General features: G+C 36.7%; 1 pseudogene; it reads left to right on the top strand.

Moving 5' to 3' along the window:
* The first annotated feature begins 971 nt into the window (after positions 1 to 971).
* LOC112834349 (single-stranded DNA-binding protein 2 pseudogene) lies at positions 972 to 2270 on the top strand (annotated as a pseudogene).
* The last annotated feature ends 3959 nt before the right edge of the window (positions 2271 to 6229 follow it).

The raw sequence follows: 6229 nt of genomic DNA, 5'->3' as shown, positions 1-6229 counted from the left end.
ACACAGGTAGACTGAACCAAAAACACATTATGCCTCCCCAGACCCATCACATTCTTCCACACTTGATGCCCTGTAGAACTAGACCCAGGGTCACAGCATGCTCCAGTGTGCCCCCCCCAAAAGAGAAGATATTTCTTTATCTAAGCCAGTCAAAACTTCTGAAATAAATGACTACTTCTTCAAATGTATAGATACCTACCCAGGGCCATAAAGCTCATGAAGAATCAAGGAAACATGAAACCACTAAAGAAACACAGTAAAGGGCACCTGGGTGGCTCAGTCGTTAAGCGTCTGCCTTCAGCTCAGGTCATAATCCCAGGGTCCTGGGATCGAGCCCCGCATTGGGCTTCCTGCTCCACGGAAAGCCTGCTTCTCCCTCTCTCACTCCCCCTGCTTGTGTTCCCTCTCTCACTGTGTCTCTCTCTGTCAAATAAATAAATAAAATCTTTAAAAAGAAAAAAGAAACACAGTAAACTTCCAGTGACTAACCCCAAAGAAATGGAGATCCATAAATTGTCACACAAAAAATTCAAAATAATTGTTATAAAGATGCTTAGAAAGCTAGCAAAAAACATAGATAAACAATTTAACAAAATCAGGAAAACAATACAAGAACAAAATAAGAAATTCAACAGAGATATAAGAAATACCAAAAAATAGAAAATTTTTTAAGGTAAAGAATACAAGGATGGATCTGGAGAATCTAATAAAGAGCTTTGACAGCAGACTGGACCAAGCAGATTAAAAAAATTGTAAGCTTGAAGACAGATCATTTGAAATTATCCAGTTAGAGGAGCAAAAAGAGAAAATAATGAAAATGAATGGAGGAAGTCTACAGAACTTATAGGATAACACTGAGAGAAAGAATCTATGCATCACTGCAATCACAGAAGAGGGCAAGAAGAAAGGAGCAGAAAGCTTATTTAAATAATGGTTGAGGGCTGTTCCCGGGGAGGCTGTAATGGGTTGACAGGTGCGTGACAGTGGGAGCTGCTCTAGGCACAAGCATGTACGGCAAAGGCAAGGGTAACAGCAGCGCCGTCCCGTCCAACAGCCACGCCCGGGAGAAGTTAATACTCTACATATATGAATATTTCCTTCATGTAGGAGCTCAGAAATCGGCCCAAACATTTTTATCAGGGATAAGATGGGGGGAAAAACATCACATTGGGGGAACCACCAGGATTCTTACATTGTTGGCGGTGTGTATTTTGGGATCTCTACTGTGCAGCTCCAGAAAGACTGGAAACCTGTGAACATTCAAGTGGAGCAAAAGCCTTCCATGATAATAGTGCTGCAGCAGCTCCAAGCCCAGTGCTAGGAAACATCCTCCCAGGAGATGGCATGCCAGTAGGTCCTGTACCACCAGGGTTCTGTCAGCCTTTTATGTCACCTCAGTACCCTGGAGGTCCAAGGCCCCCATTAAGGATACCTAACCAGGCACTTGGAGGTGTCCCTGGAAGTCAGCCTTTACTTCCAAATGGAATGGACCCAACTTGACAACAAGGACATCCAAATATGGGTGGGCCAATGCAGAGAATGACTCCTCCAAAAAGAATGGTGCCCTTAGGACCACAAAACTATGGAGGTACAATGAGACCCTCCCTGAATACAAAAAGGCCCCAGAATGCCTGGAATGAATATGGGTCCAGGTGGTGGTAGACCTTGGTCAAACCCAACGAATGCCAATTCAATACCATACTCTTCAGCATCTCCTGGGAATTATGTAGGTCCTCCTGGAGGTGGAGGGCCACCAGGAACACCCATCATGCCTAGTCCAGCAGATTCAATCAACTCTGGAGACAACATGTACACTTTAATGAATTCAGTACCTCCCGGTCCTAACAGGCCTAATTTTCTAATGGGCCCTGGGTCAGATGGTTTCATGGGTGAATTAGGAGGAATGGAGTCACATCAGATGAATGGCTCTTTAGGCCAAGGAGATATGAACAGTATTTCCAAGAATCCTCCCAATAATATGAGCCTGAGTAATCAAACGGGCACTCCAAGGGATGACGGTGAAATGGGCGGAAATTTCTTAAATTGTTTTCAGAGTGAGAGTTACTCCCCTAGCATGACAACGAGTGTGTGATCAATTACTAAGTCTCCTCATGAAAATCACAGTGAGTCAGCCCTTCACAGAACTACTATGGAAGAAAATTACTCATCACATTGTACAGTTAAACAAAGGAATCTCAGTCACAACAAACCAACCTTTTTATTTCCTGCTCTTTCCCCTATTTTTTGAAGAAAGTGAGTCCAAATGTGATTCAAACAACTGTATAGAGCAGCATATTCAAATTGCTCTAAACTGGACTGCAAATAATTATCTGTGTATGTATATGTGTGAGAAAGAGAATGTATTATAGATGTGTATGTTATATGGACATATACATTGGCCCACAGGACATTGTAAAATATTATTACATGACATCTTAAGTAGAAATAAGTAGGGACTTTTATTCCATCTTTTTTTTCACGTTTACATTTTAATTATAAAAAGTTGCTCCTACCCCTCCCTAAAAAAAAATAAATAAATAATGGTTGAGAACTTTCCAAGCTTGGGGAGAGATTTGGACATCCAAGATTATGAAGCTAATAGGTCATTTCAAAATTTCAACACAGTCGTCTTCTCCAAGACACATTATAATAAAAGTCTCTAAAATCCAAGATGAAGAAAGAATTTTATGAGAAAAAGAAAATTCTCTCATACAAGGGAACCTCCTTATAGCAAATTTCTTAACAGTAACTTTTCAGTCCAGGAGAGAGTAAGATGATACATTCAAAGTGCTGAAAGAAAAAACTGGCCAACCAAAAACATTTTACTAAGCAAACTTGTCCTTCAGAAAGAAAGGTGAAATAAAGACTTTCCCCATAATGTAAAAACTGAAGACGCTCATCACCACTAGATCTGCCTTACATAAATACTGAAAGGATTTCTTCAAGCTGAAACAAACAAAAAACACTAATTAGTAATATGAAAACTTACGAAAATATGTATCACTGGTAAAGGTAAATATATAATCTGATTCAGAATACTTATATACTGTAATATGGTGGTGTTAGCCACTTAACTCCAGTATGGAGTTGAAAGATTAAAAAAAATTATTAAACATAGCTGTAGCTACAATAATTTTTTAAAATTTTTTATTGTTATGTTAATCACCATACATTACACCATTAGTTTTTGATGTAGTGTTCCATGATTCATTGTTTGTGCATAACACCCAGTGCTCCACGCAGAATGTGCCCTCTTTAATACCCATCACCAGGCTAACCCTTCCCCCCACCCCCTCCCCTCTAGAACCCTCAGTTTGTTTTTCAGAGTTCATCGCCTCTCATGGTTTGTCTCCCCCTCTGACTTACTCCCTTTCATTCTTCCCGTCCTGCTATCTTCTTCTTTTTCTTTTCTCTTAACATATGTTGCATTATTTGTTTCAGAAGTACAGATCTGTGATTCAACAGTCTTGAACAATTCACAGCACTCACCATAGCACATACCCTCCCCAATGCCTATCACCCAGCCACCCCATCCCTCCCACCCCCCACCACTCCAGCAACACTCAGTTTGTTTCCTGAGATTAAGAATTCCTCATATCAGTGAGGTCATATGATACATGTCTTTCTTTGATTGACTTATTTCACTCAGCATAACACCCTCCAGTTCCATCCACATCGTTGCAAGTGGCAAGATCTCATTCCTTTTGATGGCTGCATAATACTCCATTGTGTATATATACCACATCTTCTTTATCCATTCATCTGTCGATGGACATCTTGGCTCTTTCCACAGTTTGGCTATTGTGGACATTGCTGCTATAAACATTGGGGTGCACACACCCCTTCGGATCCCTACATTTGTATCTTTGTGGTAAATACCCAGTAGTGCAATTGCTGGATTGTATGGTTATCTACAATAATTTTTTAATGATTTATTTATTTTAGAGAGTCAGAGAGAGCATGCAAGAGAGAGATCGTAGAGGGAAGGGCAGAGGGAGAGAATCTTCAAGCCAACTCTCCACTGAGTACCGAGTCTGACATGGAGATCGATCCCAGGATCCATGAGATCACCAATCTGAGCCAAAACCAATAATCAGACACTTAACTGACTGAGCCACTCAGTCGCCCCTATAGCTCCAGTAATTTGTTAATGGCAACACAGTATAAAAATTTGTAAATTATAATATCAAAAAAATGTGGAAGGAAACTCACATTTTTTGTATGAGTTTTTTTTGTAGTGTTTTTGTACATAATTGAAGTTAAGTGAGCAGATTAAAATAGACTGTCATATCAATAGCATATTTCAAGTAAACCATATGGTAACCGCAAAACAAAATTGTATTGGATACACACAACATAAAGGAAGTAAATCAAAGCACACCACTATGAAAAATTATCAATTCACAAAGAAAGACAACAAGACAAGAAGAAAGGAGCAAAGTAACTACCAAACATCCAGAAAATAATGAATAAGATGGTGATAGTAAGTTCTTACATATCAATAATTACTTAAGTGTAAATAGCTTAAGCTTTCCTATCAAAAGCATACAATGGCTGAATGAATAAAATGGTGACCCAGATACATGCTGCCTACAGAAAAATCACTTCAGCTTCAAGGACATACTTAGACTAGAAGGGAAATAACTAAAAAGACATTACACACAAATGGAAATCACAAAAGAGCAGAGATACAAATATTTATATCAGAAAGAATGCGCTTTAAGTCAAAAACTGTAACAGGCAAAGAAGATCATTATATAATGATAAAGTGGTCATTCATCTAGAGGATGTATAAATTGTAAATATATATTCAACCAATATCAGAGTATTTAAATCTATTAATCAAATACTAACAGAAATGAAGGAAGTAATAGACAACAGTACACTAATAATAGGGGATTTTAATATTCCACTTTCAACAATAAATAATCATCCAGAAAAATCAAAGAAACACTGGACTTGAACTATTTTTAACATCAAATGGACCTAACTGACATATGAGGAAATTTCATTCAATAGAGGCAAAATTCACATTCTTCTCTAGTGCAAATGGAATATTCTGTGGGATACATTGTGTTAGGTAACAACACAAGTCTTAGCAAATCTTAAAAGATTGAAATTATACTAAATATCTTTTCTGACTACAATGGTTTGAAAGTAGAAATCAATAACATGAAGACCTGATTACAATGGTTTGAAAGTAGAAATCAATAACATGAAGACAACTGAAAAATTCACAAATATGTAGAAATTAAACAACACACTCAGAAACAACCAATGTCTCAAAGATGAAATCAAAAGGGAAATAAAAAAAATATCTTAAAACAAATGAAAATGAAAACACAACATACAAGAACTTAGGTGATGCAGCAAAAGCAAAATGAAAGGGAGATTTATAGTGATAAATCTCTATATTTTTTAAAAATCTCAAACAACTTAAATTTACACTTTAACAAATGTTAAAAAGAAGATCAAAATAAGCCTAAACACAGCAGAAGGAAGGAGATAACAAGATCAGAACAGAAACGAAATAAAGAATAGAAAAACAATAGAGAAGACCAAGAAAACTAAAAGTTTTTTTAATGATAAAATTCACAAATCTTTATCTAGACTTGCCAAGAAAAAGGAGAACTCAAATATATAAAATAATAAATAAAAATGAGACATTACAAGTGATACCAGAGAAGTACAAGGGATAATAAGAACTACTATGAATAATTTATACCATTAACTTAGGAAACATAGAGGAGCTGGACACATTCCTAGAAACATGAAACACTACTGGGTCTAAATCATAGAGAAACAGAATATCTGAATAGATTCATAACAAGAAAGGAGATTGAATCAGTTTCAAAAAAACAAAAAACAAAAAAACCTCCCAAACAAAAGAAAAAATCTATGATTGCATGGCTTCAGATGTTAATTCTACAAACATTTAAAAAAGAATTAATACTAATTCTTCTCAAACTCTTCCATACAATTGAAAAGGAGGGAACATTCATAAATTTATTTTGTGAGAATAGCATTACCCTGATATAAAACAGATAAGGACATTACAAGAAAAAAAATATTGTGGGTCAATATTTCTAATGAATATAGATCCAAAAATTGCCAACAAAATGCTAACCAAATTCAACAGCACAGTAATAGAGGCATTTATCCCTGGGATGCAAGGAGAGCTCAACATATGCAAGTCAATAAATGTGATACACCACATTAATAAACTGAA

This window comes from Callorhinus ursinus, unplaced genomic scaffold (genome assembly GCF_003265705.2).
Source record: "Callorhinus ursinus isolate GAN/ISIS: 27379988/994484 unplaced genomic scaffold, GSC_fseal_2.0 scaffold62, whole genome shotgun sequence".
In the NCBI taxonomy this organism is placed as follows: domain Eukaryota; kingdom Metazoa; phylum Chordata; class Mammalia; order Carnivora; family Otariidae; genus Callorhinus; species Callorhinus ursinus.
The sequence above is the reverse complement of the archived record's forward strand: the minus strand, read 5'-3'. Positions and strand labels throughout refer to the sequence as shown.